General features: G+C 40.5%; 1 protein-coding gene across 20 annotated transcripts in view; it reads left to right on the top strand.

Annotated features, from left to right (window-relative positions):
- Window positions 1-15,575, top strand: part of TTR (transthyretin) — a 1,143,467-nt gene that overhangs the window by 955,670 nt on the left and 172,222 nt on the right. Inside the window, exon 1 of one of the 20 annotated variants that reach the window (XM_050768291.1) lies at window positions 1,495-1,498. The exons of 18 other annotated variants lie outside the window; for them this stretch is intronic. The gene's annotated coding sequence lies outside the window, so the exon portion shown is untranslated. Of the gene's footprint in view, window positions 1-1,494; window positions 1,499-12,880; window positions 12,885-15,575 lie in introns of those variants that run through there. One more of the 20 variants, XM_050768303.1, reaches the window with a different exon arrangement.

The raw sequence follows: 15,575 nt of genomic DNA, 5'->3' as shown, positions 1-15,575 counted from the left end.
ACTGTTTGAATTTTTTTAACTACAAATGGATAAGTAGGATCATACTCTTGGTATATAGAAACACATGTTGTTGTTAGAGAAATTTGTTGAGTGTATTTTAAATTACTGTTATCGTTTAAGATTTAAAACATGTTAAAAATTATAAAAATGAACTCAATCAGTTTTCTCTTCTAGAATATAGTGACTATTTTAAATTTGGATTTTTTTATATTTTAAACTGACCAAAAAAGTGGAAATTGACCTGCAAAACTAGAGTTTGCATTCTATTAGGACAATCATTCTAAGAATTACAAAATAGTCAAAACACTATGAGATTAAAGAAATGAAGAATAATACCAAGCATTTAACTAATAAGTAATTTTTTTTTTTTGAGACAGTGTTGCTCTGTTGCCCAGGCTGGAGTGCAGTTGCGTGATTTTGACTCACTGCAACCTCCGCCTCCCAGATTCAAGCGATTCTTGTGCCTCAGCCTCCCGAGTAGCTGGAACTATAGGTGCGCACCACCAAACCCGGCTAAATTTTTTGTATTTTTAGTAGAGACGGATTTTTGCCATATTGGCCAGGCTGGTCTCAAACTTCTGGCCTCAATCAATCTACCCGCCTCGGCCTCCCAAAGTGCTGGGATTGCAGGCGTGAGCCACCACGCCTGGCCCTGCTTACAATTTTTAAAGGAGGTAAAAACACCACTTGTGAAAGGATAAGAAAATGTTCCTGTGAGCTTTTTCTTCTCTTTATCAATACACAAAGACTTAAAGCTGCTTCCAAAGAAAAGATTTACCTCTAATAGATGCCCTCCTCCATACTATCTGTGGAAACAAGAGCTGAACAATGTAATTTTCTCTCAACATTGTTAGTAAGGAAGAACTCTTCCACCATTCCAAGGTGATCAGTATCATTCAGATACAACTCAAGCTTCCAAAATGGACATATTTTTTAAATGTCATCTCAAACAAAACAGCATAAACCAATATTCTCTTTACTGCTTAAAACTCAGGGTGTTAATTTGTGTAAGAAGTAAAAACGATATCGTGTTTATGTTAAGGTTTGAAAATGAACCCAAAAGCTCAAGAAATTATATTTTTTAAATAAATATGATAACATAGTCTGAATCATATTTCCTGCCCTGTGAAATTACTTGAGGGGGTAGCATCATTACGTGAATTAATAGGTAATCTTGGAAAAGTCTTAGGTGAAGGGAAAGGAAAACATTAAGAACACAGAATTAATAAACTTGTTAAAGAAAAAAGTTACTTTCTAAAAAAATTCTTCTTTTGAACTAGTTATTTCTGATCATGGTGTATTAATTACTAAATGTAATTTTTTATGTATTTATTTAAAAACTGCATATGATGAGGAAACAATGTTTTATTTTCTCTTTGGTTAATGTAGTATTTTATATGTAAACAGACAAATTCAGAAAATCTTTTCCCATTTTATGGATCATCATCTTTATCATTATAAATAATCATCATCTTTATCATGCCCCACAGTACAGGGGCATGAATTCACTTATAAATTAAAATTTAGAGTAATTCATTTGTTTTTTAATGATAAAATTTATCAATAGAATTATTTTATTAGTAAATGCTCATTACAAAATAACATAAATTTAATGAACTCCATAAATTATTGTAGACATTGCAATTAAAAAATTAAGTATCACCACAGAACACTATGCAACCATAAAAAAGAATGACATCACGTCTTTCGCAGGAACACAGATGGAGATGAAACTATTATCCTTCACAAACTAATGCAGGAACAGAAAACCAAATACCACATGTTCTCACTTATAAATGGGAACTAAATGATGACAGTACATGGACACATAGAGGGGAACAACAGACAATGGAACCTATTGGAGGGTGGAGAGTGGGAGAAGGGAGAGGATCAGGAAAAATAACTAATGGGTACTACACTTAATATCTGGGTGACAAAATAATCTGTACAACAAATCCCCATGACACAAGTTCACCCATATAACAAACATGTACATGTACCCCTGAACTTAAAATAAAAGTTTAAAAAAATTATCTCTTCCCACTGGATTCAATCTTGGGGCATGAGATTTAAGAAATGAATTTAAAATAAAATAGTACCAAGCATTTAATTAATAAATAAAAATTTTTGAAAGAGGTGAAAATAGTACTTGTGAAAAGGGTAAGAAAATTTTCCTGTACAATTTTTTTTTCACTGATTCTCTATTCACCAAAATTATTACTATTGTTTCTGTACCAGAGAAACAATTTCTGTAGAATAAGGAAAGAATAATTATTTTCAATCAGGGGAATTGAGGAAGAATCCTTGAAGATGATATAGAATTTTGTCTGATGGAAATTACAAAGATATAAAAGTCAAAACACAGGGTAAATCCAAAGACTATTAAGTAGCCAAATTAAACTTACTTAAAAATTGTTTGGGTGAAGGAAAAGGGACAAGATGGAGGAAGGTGAACAAGATGGAGCAGTCCCTGTTGTTTCCGGGTTCTTCTTCACAGATTTTCCCGCGCCCGGGAAAAGAACCAAATCAACTGAGCATGCGCAGAATGACGTCAAGCCGAGGACACCGAAATTCAAGAAGCCACTCCTACACACACACCCGGAACTCCTCCCCTTCCAGCTCCCAGGCATAAAAGTCCGCCGCCGGCCGGAGCCGGTGTGACTTCTTCGGCCCCCCACATTCGTGGACCGGAAAACATCACCCGAGAGCGCCGGCGTGACTTCCCTGGCCCCCCCACACCTGAGGACCAGAGAACCTCGTCTAAGAGTGTATGCATATTTGCAATAAAAGACTGCCACTTTCTTATGTACTTTGGCCTCATTACTTAGCTCTCCTAAATTAAGTTACATTAAATTAAATCAAAACAGTTGGTGCAGAAACCCGACCCAGGAGGAGACCCTTCCTCAACATCCCCTAAGGGTCTAACGAACCTCCTCCACAGCGAACCGGCTCCCAACCCAACCAGCCACGAACACCAAACAAGTGTTCCAGCCTTCCACTGGTGCCGCTCTGAGAATTTCTTCTTCGGTGAGTACTCCCCTTTGTTAACCATCTCCGTCCGTTTCCGTGTCCTTGGCCTAGAGTCGTGCGTACGCCCAAGGACGTAGCCACCCTGTGGCGCAGTGAGGCCTTCAACCCGGAGACGTCCGTCTTGAAGTTCCTCAATTCTCCGTTAGTGGCTCCAGGAGCCCCCGGTCCCCAGCAGCAGCAAAGGACGCTTTGCCACTGCGTGAGGTCGGTTTCCATTTCTGGTGGTTAAACAATGGAAACCTCACAATTGAAAATCCCTACGAACACCCCTTTAGGGTGTCTCCTCCAAAACTTGGAAGCCTTACATCTAGCTCAAGATTTAAAACAAAAGCGGCTAATTTTCCTCTCCACTGTGGCATGCTAAAAACCCGGGAGGAGACCCCTCCTCAGGGCCCCCTAAGGTCCGAGGAGCCTCCTCCTTCACGCCGCGGACGGACCAGGACCTAGACATCGCTTTCCACACCTCCAAGTCTCCTAGGGGTGAGTATCTCTTGCCTCCCTCTCATACTCCTTGGCCAGAAGTCCTGCACAGGCCCAAGGTTTTTTGGTCACCAGGTGACCCACAGGAGAGTTCCCAAAGGTAGAGACGTCTGCCCAAAGGAACTCCATTCCAGTCCGTGTGAGACCCGTCCAGGACGGAGACGTCCGCCTGGAGGTAATCTCCATTCCGGCTCCAGGAGCCTCCCGGTCTCTAGTGGCTCCAAAGGACGCTTTGTAGCCAGGTAGAGTTCGGTTTCCGCCTATAGGCGAGAGAAAGGCAATAGGAAATCCCCAATCCAAAATACCTAGAGACACCCCTTTAGGGTGTCTTCTAACTAATCTCAAAACTTTACAATTACAGCAAGATCTTAAATGAAAGCGACTGATTTTACTCTCCACTGTGGCGTGGCCAGTCTCAACGGCCGCCTGAAGGCACTTTAGACCGTAACATTTTAATTAGATCTCTCTAATTTCTGCCAGAGGCTCGGAAAGTGGTCAGAAATTATCTATGTCCAAGGCTTTTAGGACTTGCGCTCTCGCCCAGACCTGTGCGCCCGGTGTTAAATGGCCCAGGTCTTGTTAGCCTAAACCCCTAAACCCGGCCCTTGGCCCCCACCTCAGCAACTGAGGAGGACTCCACCTCCATCTCAGATGGGGCCGACGGCAGGCGACCTCCCTCCCAACTTTCCAACCCCCCTCCCTATGGACTTCCTACCGCCCCTCCCGACACTCCTCCCTCAGCCATTCCTCTTACCTCTCCCATTTCCGCCCACACTCGCTCCAAGACCAGGGTAGCGGCCCCCATTAGGCAGCCCTCTACCAGTCAGCCTGCCCCAACCCCCTCTACCAGTCAGCCTGTCTTAACCTACCCTACTGGTCAGTCTGTTCCAACCTCCCCTGCTAGTTTGTTGCCCCCACCCCCACCCCGAGAAGTTGCTGGAGCCAAAGGCGTGGTTAGAGTCCACGTCCCCTTTTCCTTGGCTGACCTTTCCAAAATTGAAGAACGACTTGGCGACTTCTCAGCCAACCCCACCTAATATTCCAAAGAGTTTCGATACCTAGGCCAGAGCATATAACCTTACCTGGCATGACTTACATGTCATTCTTACTTCCACTCTTAACCCAGAGGAAAGAGAGTGCATTCTCGCAGCCGCCAGGCAACATGCAGATCAATGGCATTTAACCGACGCCACCGTCCTGTTAGGAAAGATGGCTGTCCTGTCCATAGAACCAGATTGGGATTACCAACCGCAGCAGCCCGGCCACCATAGGAGAGACATTATGGTTCAATGTCTCTTGGCCGGTATGCAGGCAGCCTCTAACAAAGTGGTCAATTTTGATAAACTAAAGGAAATCATCCAGCACCCAGATGAGAACCCGGCTTCCTTCCTAAATCGCCTTATAGAGGCACTAGCCCAATTTACTCGGCTAGACCCCACCTCCCCAGCCGGAGTAGCTGTCCTAGCCTCCTATTTTATTTCCCAGTCAGCCTCAGATATTCGAAAAAAGCAAAAAAAGGTTGAAGATGGGCCTCAGACTCCCATACAGGAAAATTGGCCTTTAAAGTTTTTAACTCCAGAGAAGCAGCAGCTGAGGCCGCAGAGCTAGACAAGGAGAAAAGAAGGGCTGTGCTTCAGGCGCAAGCTCTAGTGGCTGCCCTCCAACCAGCGTTGCCCACTCTGCCGGCAGGGAAGACACAGGGCAAGTCTCCCAGGGGCTCCTGCTATAAATGCGGAGACTCAGGACACTGGGCAAACCAGTGTCTCCAGGCCAAGCCGGCCACTCCGTCTCGTCCATGCCTTAAGTGTGGCACAACTAGGCATTAGGCAAAACAGTGTCCAAATCCTCGCCTGCCTACCACGCCATGCCCAACCTGCCAACAGGAAGGACACTGGAAGTCTGATTGCCCCGCCAGCAGGGCAGGCATTGCGCCTTAACGTGGTGCCTCTCCTCAAGGGTCGGAAGGCTCCTTCCAGCTCCTACACCTGGACGACGACTGACGGTGCCCACATTCGGAGACCCCTGTCACCCTTGCTGAGCCTAGGGTAACTCTACAGGTAGCGGGTAAGCCAATTTCTTTTCTCATCAATGCGGAGGCTACCTATTCTGTTTTGTCAACCTATGGAGGTCCTAGCCAGCCATCCACTATCTCAGTAGTGAGGGTAGACGGTAAACCGTCTAACCCTCGCCAGACCCCAATGTTAAATTACTGCCTGGACTATGCATGCTTTGCCCACTCTTTCCTCATCATGCCCTCTTGTCCCACCCCCTCTTGGGATGAAACATCTTAACCTAACTCAAAACATCTATTCCCCTTCCCTTTCTCCAGGTGGCCAGGTTCTACCCAAAGATCAACACCCTCCTCAAATTTTCCCGCTTCCTCACTATTCTTCATCTTAACTGACTTTTCCATAATAAACCCCATAGACACCCTCCTTCCCGACCCATCCCCCAACCAGTAGGTTTCCCAACTTTTTACTCTCATAGAAGACCTAGCTTGGCAGGGTGCCCTTTGTGATTTCGGCAATGTTGAACTTACCCTCTACACCTTTGTCATCATTATTATGGTTCACTCTAATTCCCCTAGTTACTCCTACTAATCCTAACTTTGTATGGAGATTCTAAACCTGGTCTACAGACAACCAGATACACTCAGTCATGCAGGGCCCTGCAGATTGCCCCCCCCCCCTCCACCCAGGGTTGTCACTCTGCCCTCTCCCTAAATAAAATGTGGACTCATTAGGCCAGGATGAAGGACAGATACAGGGAAGGAGAGGCTGTAACCAGAAGGCAGTAGAAAGCCCAGACCTCCCCAAGGGCCTCAGTCCCTGTTGAGTCAGAGATAGGGAGAAGCCAGGAGGTAGGGGAGTTGGTGAGGGGAGCAGCCTTGGTGAGCGGGAGGTGGAGAGACGGAGACGGAGATGGAGATGGAGACAAAGAGATACAGACAGAGATAGAGAGAGACAGAGGTGGAGAGAGACAAAGACAGAGATGGGGAGAGACAGAGATGGAGAGAGACAGAGGTGGAGAGAGACAAAGACAGAGATGGGGAGAGACAGAGATGACAGAGATGGAGAGAGACAGAGAGAGAGAGATATGAAGAGAGACAGTGAGACAGAGATTCCTTTTTGCTACTCTACGCCAAACTCTTCATGGTGTAATTGCACATAAGCTCCCAGCAGGACCCAGACGGCCCCTGTTGGAGGCTACTTTTGGTGTAACCAAACTCTATCTAAAACTCTTAACCATACCTCCATCACCCAGTCCCTTTGCATTCCGGTATCTTTAGTGCCTAGCTTAACCCTATATAGCGAAGGAGAATTGTCTGAACTAGCTTCCCAGCTCAGCTCCAGCAATAACATCCAAAAGCGGGCTGTTTTTCTTCCCTTAATTATCGGGGTTTCCCTAGCTTCAACAATTTAACGCCCCCTTAACCCCCGGACCACCGGTATGGCTACCGCCTGTAGTACAGCAGATGCTTCCATTCCTAATTCCCATACTAATCCTCTGCCTTATGTTATGTCTTACTCCCATTCTAATAAAATTTTTTCCGAGCCAAGGTCCAAGAGATCACCCGAGTCACCTTCAACCAAATGCTCCTGCATCCCTACACCCGACTGCCAACCTCAGACCCTAACTATGCCCCTTAACAGCAGGAAGCAGCCAGACAGACCACGGCGCCCTAAATTCTTATAATCAATAAGAGGTTGGACTGTTTGGGTGAAGGAAAAGGGACAAGATGGAGGAAGGTGAACAAGATGGAGCAGTCCCTGTTGTTTCCGGGTTCTTCACAGATTTTCCCGCGCCCGGGAAAAGAACCAAATCAACTGAGCATGCGCAGAATGACGTCAAGCCGAGGACACTGAAATTTAAGAAGCCACTCCTACACACACACCCCGAACTCCTCCCCTTCCAGCTCCCAGGCATAAAAGTCCGCCGCCGGCCGGAGCCAGTGTGACTTCTTCGGCCCCCCACATTCGTGGACCGGAGAACATCACCCGAGAGTGCCGGCGTGACTTCCCTGGCCCCCCACACCTGAGGACCAGAGAACCTCGTCTAAGAGTGTATGCATATTTGCAATAAAAGACTGCCACTTTCTTATGTACTTTGGCCTCATGTTTAATTACTTAGCTCTCCTAAATTAAGTTACATTAAATTAAATCAAAACAAAAATGTCTGAAACAAAATAGGAATTTTAAAATTATCATATAGTCAGTCATTTTTAAATGATGGTTACTGCATTATTTATTCAAAATATACTATCCTACTGAATTATCAAAATAACACTATGAGGTATGATTTATACCCATGTCATAGATGAAGACACAAAAGCTGAGCTAAGAGAAATCCTTTTTTATTTTTTGAGATGGAGCCTCACTGTGTATCCCAGGCTGGAGTGCATGGCGCGATCTCGGCTCACTGCAACCCCACCTCCGGGGTTCAAGCAATTCTCCTGTCTCAGCCTCATGAGTAGTTGGTATTACAGGTGCATGCCACCACACATGGCTAATTTTTGTATTTTTAGTAGAGACAGGGGTTCTACTAAACTAGACTGGTCTCAAATTCCAGATCTTAAGTGATCCGCCAGTCTCGGCCTCTCAAAGTCCTGGGATTACAGGCGTAAGTCACCGCACGTGGCCAGAAATCATTTTTGTTAGAGGTTAAGTGGGTAGCAAAATTAAAATCCAAACCCAGGACTCACTCCAAAAATCTTACTGCTATATGCCAAATTCTTTTTATTTAATTCTGGAAGGATATATGAAAGGCAGCCTATAGAAGGATCTTGAATCCAATTAGGAGGCTGGATTTAACTTGGTAGGAAATTGAGAACCAGTGAAATTTTTTGTGCTGGCCAATGGGCAGGCCCAATTTTATGAGGTGGCACTGAGATGGCCCTCAGGAATCCTCATGACTGTGTTCTGTTGAGACACCCACGTGGCTTGTTCACTGAGGTGGAGAGCCTAGTATTTGTCTCTGTGGAAGTCAGGATCTTCTGATAAGTCACCATTCCAAGCCTAGGAAATCCTTTAGCTCACCACTGAGGTGAGCAGGTCCTTGATGTTTCTAAAACCATTCCAATTAATCATCTTACTTGTTAGTCAAAGTATTTGCAAATTGAATGCCCTTCCCATTTTTATCATTTTAAGTGAGGTGTTTGGACTAATTGTAGTTCCTAGAACAGGGCCTGCTTTCTCATACCTCTGTCACACTGCTCCACCCTAGTTTCTTAATCTGGAGCCCTCTCCACTGCCCTCATCTGTTTGGCTTTTCCTTACTCACCTCAAGCATTGCCACTTCTCAGAAGCATTTCTTGTTATCTCTTCCACCACCCCAGCCTGCTTGGGTGCTGCTAATAGTTTCTCTTCTATTAGGTTGATATATGATTAGGTATGCTGATAATTCTGACAATTGTTATAGCTAGCTCTCCTTTATTCCCTTCAGAAATTACCACACTACTTCCCTGTGCTTGCTAGCCTGTGAGCCCCTTAAGAATAAGGACAATGCATTTCTCCTTTCTATATCTGTGGTGTTAGAATGTCTAGTATATAGCATGCATTCATTTAATTTTAGAAGTGAAAAATATAGTCAAGGTCTCTCAAGCACCTGAAAGTAAGTGTCTGCAGTTCAACAGTGTCGCCTCTAGATAGCAGCCTTCTGAAAGATCTCCAAAAAGCTTGTGTCAATGTCACCCTTTAGGAGAAGACGCAAGCATATTAACTAACAAGACAATCACATTTCCGGAGAAATTGATCTTTTGCAGAAAGAGTACTAAAATAAAGTCACGGAAAATAACTTCACGTGCTTTTTGAAAGAAATTGTGGTATAGATGGGTAAACTAAATTCTAAAAATGCTACGGAGAAAGTGAAGCTGGGAAACGTAGTTCCACAAAGGCCTTAAAAGTGGGTGATGGAAGAGCAAAATTGACAATTGGTAATTATCAATCCAGCACAGATAACCAATACAGCCAGTTTTTAAAGCAGTGGCAGCAGATTTGCTTTTCCTACAGTTAGCCAAACAGAGGTATTAGAATGTGAATTTAGTGCCAAGAGTTTGTCATCGAATTTTTTCTAGTATACTTTTCTGTAGCTTGATTTTCTCACCTTATCATGAACATCATGTTGTGTCAGCACATGTTTATCAACCTCATTCATTCAAAAATCTGCATAATATTCATAAATTTGCACCACACCTTTTTAACCATTCTCTTATGACCAGAAAATTAGGTTGATTTCAGTTTTTGCTGTTACAAATAACGCTACAATGAATATTTACATATCTAATATAGACATAATATACATGTACCTATAAGAACAAACACATGGAAATTGAAATATTTGTATAGGATAGACTCTTTAAAGAGGGATGCCATATCAAAGTATATGGACACATAATTTTTATAGCGTTTTCCCAAATTTTTCTGTCAACAAGAATGTCCATTTACACTTCTGCCAGCTGTTCCTGACAGAGCTTGCTTAGCCATAGACCTAATAATAATTGATGTTATCAGCTTTTTAATGTTTAGTAATCTAATAAAGATTATAATTACTTGATATTACTCATCATTATACAGAATTTGGCATTCAGTAAATATTAGTTGATAATAAAAAAATCAATAAATATTATAAATTACCATACATACTTAAGTACATTTCTAGTCTCTCTTCTATTAGATTGATATATTATTGGGTATGCTGATAATTTTGACTATTGTTACAGCTGTAGTATACTGTTTTCAGTGTGTTTTACTATCTGGTAAGTACAGTCCCCACCCATTGACTCTTCTTTTATTATTATTATCTTGGCACTTCTAATACATTCAAGTTAAAAGAAATTTGAAGGATATGTTTAGAATTAATTAAAATTAAATTGAATGTATACATTAATAACTTTGATGTCTTCAAAACCCCGGCATTAATTTGTAACTTTGCCTTTTCCATTATGACATTTACACAGGATAAATGATTTAGAAGAATGCTAATACTTCTGGAAATGTGCTGATCACTGACAGAGTCCATTGATAATAAGATTGCTTTCATTACAGCCATTAGTTTATTAATAGCTTTTCTTTTCTTTTGAAGTTATTTCTTATGTACAAATTCAGTAACAAAAAAATTATATGAGAGGCAGCAAAATAGAGCTCTCAGTATTAAGAACCAGATAAAAGTTATTTATTTTAATCACATTTTCCAAAGCAACGTGAAAGCCAAATAAATGAATCCTAAACTTTAAACTTACATGTCACATGGAAAAACCCCACTTCCAGAAAGCCAACTTAATATCAGTAAATATGAGATAATTTTCCATTTTTATCATAAATGTTGAAATATGTAAATGATTGCTACAGTATTTTAAACATAGACTAAATATCGAATACAGATAATGAAAATTAATTTACTAAGACAACTTATTTAAATTCTATTTTAGCTTACTTGAAATAACAGTAAGCTGAAGAAAGCCAGTTGATAATGAGAAGGAATTACTGGCAACAATTTTGCCAGTGCTTTTATGGATTAAGAAAGCAAACAAATCAAAGATTGTGAGATGTTTTATCATTTTTGAAAATAATAAGGTAAAAGGCAATAAAACTATTCAAACAATTATATAAATTATATACATCCATTTATATATTTATATATACTTTTTATAAATAAAATTGTATAAATCCATTTTACAGATAACAGTGTGTATTGTCTGGTTACTGAAGTGTTGGCAGGCAGGTAGCATGTGCTAGCACAAAGTGTTTGTTCACTAGCTGAATTGTGCATGAGAAAGGTAGTGTCAGGGTGCCAGTATATATAGTAGATAAAGTGAGTTGAATGAAAGGGGAACAAATGAAAATTGAAGACTACCTGTATTTATTGCTGTTGGCATAAAAGATTGACCCTAAGCATTGAGAAAACTCTTCTTAAAAAGCGGACCAGAAAATATAAATCAAAACCACTGTAAGACAGCATCTCACTCCAGTCAGAATGGCTTTTGTTAAAAAGTCAGAAAATAACAGATGTTGGCAAGGCTGCATAGAAAAGTGGACACTGATACGCTGTTTGTGCGAATGTAAATTCCTCCAGCTACTATGGAGAGCAGTTAGGAGATTTCTCAAAGAACTAAGAATTGATCTACCATTCTACCCAGCAATCCCATTACTGAGTGTATACCCAAAGGAAAATAAATTGCTCTACCAAAAGGACACATACACCCATATATTCATCACAGCACTATTCACAATAGCAAAAACATGGAATCAACCCAGGTACCCATAAGTGATGGACTGGATGAAGGGAATGTGGTATGTATACAACATGGAATACTATGCAGCCATAAAAAGGAAGAAAATCATGTCCTTTGCAGCAAAGTGGATGCAGCTGGAATGATTACCCTAAGGGAACTAATGCAAAAACAGAAATCCAAATACCACATGTTCTCAGTTGTAACTGGGAGCTAAACATTGGGTACCCATGGACATAAAGATGGGAACAATAGACATAGGACGTACTAGAGTGGAGGTGCGTGTGGGACAAGGACTGAAAAACTACCTATCTGGTACTGTGCTCACTACCTTGTTGACAGTCATACCCTAAACCTCAGCATCATGTGCAGCTTTGTAACAAACCTGCACATGTACTCTCTGATTCTAAAATACAACTTTTAAAAAATGAAAAAGAAAAGAGAGAGGAAAACAAAAAAGGACCATACGTTGGTTAGAAATTCACAGAGCTAAGGTTTTCTGAGATTGATAAGATTACCGAGTTAAAGGTAAGAGAGAGGCTGAATGTGTGTGTGATAGGGAGGCAGCAAGTTTGTGTGGTGAGTGATGGTGAGATGTTGGCACAAAAGCCACCATGCATGCATGTGATCAGAATAAATATTGATTGACTAGGAAGTCTTGTGAAATACACATTATGTATTTAACAAGGAGGCAGTGACTGGGTGAGGACTTTGATATCAGTGTGGCATGAGCCACCATATGTAAAGAACATGAAACTAGATAGGAATTATTAAAAAAAAAAAAAAAAAGTAAAAAACAAGTATTTACTAGTATGTGTCTAGCACTAGGCTAATTGTTTCTCAAAATTTTTCTTATTTAATGTACCTTATGATCTTTCTTTTATAGATGAAGAAAATTGAAAAGAAAAACTATAAGGAAATCACCATGAACCAATTCCAATGCTCATTCATTCATTCATTAAATGTTTTTTGAGCATTTTCGTTATTTGCCTATGAGCTAAGGGCTAGGGATAGAAAGGTGAATTAGGGTCCTTACCATCAAGGACTTCAGTCAGATTCAGGAAGAATTAAAGGGTTGAAATACAATATGAGATACAGTTATACAAGGGGGTATGAATGAGAGTGTTAATGGAGAAGAGAAGGGGGGCCTAGCCTTAATGAGTTTGGAAAGGCTTCCCATAACAAATGACCTTTGAGCCAAGCCTAGAAGGAACCACAGGAAATAGCCAGATGAAGAAATGAGAAGAGCATTCCAGGCCAATAGGATGGAACTGGAGAGAAGGAGAGAAACAGGAAAGATGAAGAAAGACTGGCTTCTCCGACAACTGGAAGCAGCTGGTAAGGCTGAAGAATAAAGGCAGATCATCACAAGACAGGAAGGAGTCAGAAATCTGGAAATGAATGACATGCTAAGGAATTTCCATTTTAATCTGAAAGTTAAATCTGAAAGAGAACCATTGAAATGCCTAAAGGAGAATAGTGAATTTGAAATCACTTGTGAAGTTTGCCTTGGCATGCACAGGAAGAGAATGAAGCTGTTGATGAGAAGATCAGCAAGGAGTTGTTTCAATGAACCAAGGCACTGAAGAAATAATATGCATTCCATCTACACATCTTAACCATTGGAATAACTGAATTATTAGCTGCCCACATCACAGAATCGTACTATAATTGTTCATTTCACATCATCAGCAAATGGTGGTCACAAAATCGTACTATAATTGTGCCTTTCACATCATCAGCAAATGGTGGTAACGAGTGATACTGGCTATATCCCAAAGGTGGCGCTGTAACCTAAAAGCACGGAGCCCAGGAATTGCCCTGCAAACTATAAGGGTCTCTATGTAGGACTATGTGCTGAAGGAGCTGACTCAGACCTAGTCCTCCACCTCAAGAAAAACATGCCTTCTACATTTATAAGGAATAGAAATGAAACGAAAAGAAAAACTCTGTTAAGATGTCAAGGTTGGTTTTTTTTTGTTTTTTTTGCTCTTGGTGCAGGATGATTGTTTTCCTAGTATAAAATTAGCATGCTCATTGTAGAAAATTTGGAAAATGTAAAAATATAAAAGAAAATGAAAATCATTTCCCATTACCCAGAGACAACAACTAACACTATGATAATTCTCTTCAACTAATGCTAACACAGCTCTACCCTTCAACTGACAGATAAGGCCTAAGAAAACGAAATCTGTGACTGAAATTTAGCTTTTCTCTAATACCCATATTCATTGCATACATTATTTTTTAAATTGAGATTATCCTATATAAAAGCCTGTGCCTGCATTTTATGCTTCATATTCTTTGTAAAATACATTAAGAGGTATTTCATCCCATGAAAGGACACTGAGGTTTCCTCTACTCCTTTTATACTATAAGTGATTGTGTGATTAATACCTTTGTGCATAGAGCTTAACATGCACTTTACATTATTTCCATTAGAATTGAAGTTTTGGGGTTAATGACTATGCACATATTTTAAAATATGTATATTACAACACACTGTTAACAAGATAGTCCTTGATGTTACTGAAGACACCTTATACATCAAAGTACAATAATCATAGCTATAATTTTTTTTGTATCTCTGGAGTTCTAGTTTTCCTTCCAGTTCTGAGTCTGTGAGTCCAACCGATACCATTATGAAGCTTATATTTGTTTATAAGGTTGCCAGCATCATAAAGGCATATTTAAATAGATAACCCCTGCTACCAAGGGTTAGGTTGTTCCAGTTGTTTTTGATGACCGTAAAACTTACTTGGTTTTTGGACTGAAGACAATATAGGCTTTGCTATCTACAATGTGTCCAGCCCCTATCTACAAATAGTATAGTCCTAGAACCAAAGTTAGAGGATGTAATTTTTTAAGAAAGAACCAAATTACATCTAACAATTTGAACCCTGAAGAACTCTTTCCCCCAAGAAAATAGGCATGAGAGGACCTGAACCACAATGCCACAAGAGAATCTCCCAGGTATTACCTGTGGTCTGATTGATAGAACTCGGTTGACAGATATCAATAAGTATCCTTAGATTAAAATACATGTTTTAGCGGAAAAAAATATTCCCAGCTTATTCTTCAATGCAAATGAGAACAAGAATATATATATATATATATATATATTCCCAGCAAAGAGGACATGATCTGACATGATAATGGTGGATCTTATCCTGAGATGGCACTTATTACTTATCTTCATTCCTAATTTCAAACAATTGAAGATTTTTACACTGTCCAGAATATATTACACTATGACTAATATTTCACAATTTGTGGATTTCACATACTAGCCTGCTCCTTGTTATTTTCTATTTCCATAGTTTCCATTTCCACCCCTCTCTTTGCCTCCCTTAATTTAGGGAACGTATATGCTCTGCCTTACCTGCACTGTGATGTTGGCAAGAAAGAAGGTACTGTGACAACTGACATTTTAACTCGCATAAAATGTTTTGTTTTATCCCTTGGATAGGATGGAAGACCTGGACGTGTGAGGGAACATTCCGTTTATATAGTAATCACTTTCATAACAATTACAAGCTGGGTGCAAACTTCCCCAAACAAATGTTGCAAGCTAATAAGAGTTACTAACTTTTTCTGATGGCTGTTATCTATTTATACAGCAGCATAATCTTCACAGCATGATTAGAATCCTTTACCAAAGACTCGGAATGCCTCCACCAACTACTGAAATCTAGTAGTACTTGAGGATCAAGTCACAGAGCAAGTGCTAAAAAATGTTAACTAGAACCTTACCACTTTTTCACTCATCCCAATTTCATAAAATGTATCAGTAAAAAACAACCAATCATCTAAAGAAACAAAAAGTAAAGAAAAATTC

Source organism: Macaca thibetana, chromosome 18 (genome assembly GCF_024542745.1).
Source record: "Macaca thibetana thibetana isolate TM-01 chromosome 18, ASM2454274v1, whole genome shotgun sequence".
Classification (NCBI taxonomy): domain Eukaryota; kingdom Metazoa; phylum Chordata; class Mammalia; order Primates; family Cercopithecidae; genus Macaca; species Macaca thibetana.
Note: the sequence above shows the minus strand (reverse complement) of the source record. Positions and strands in the feature narration are given on the sequence as shown.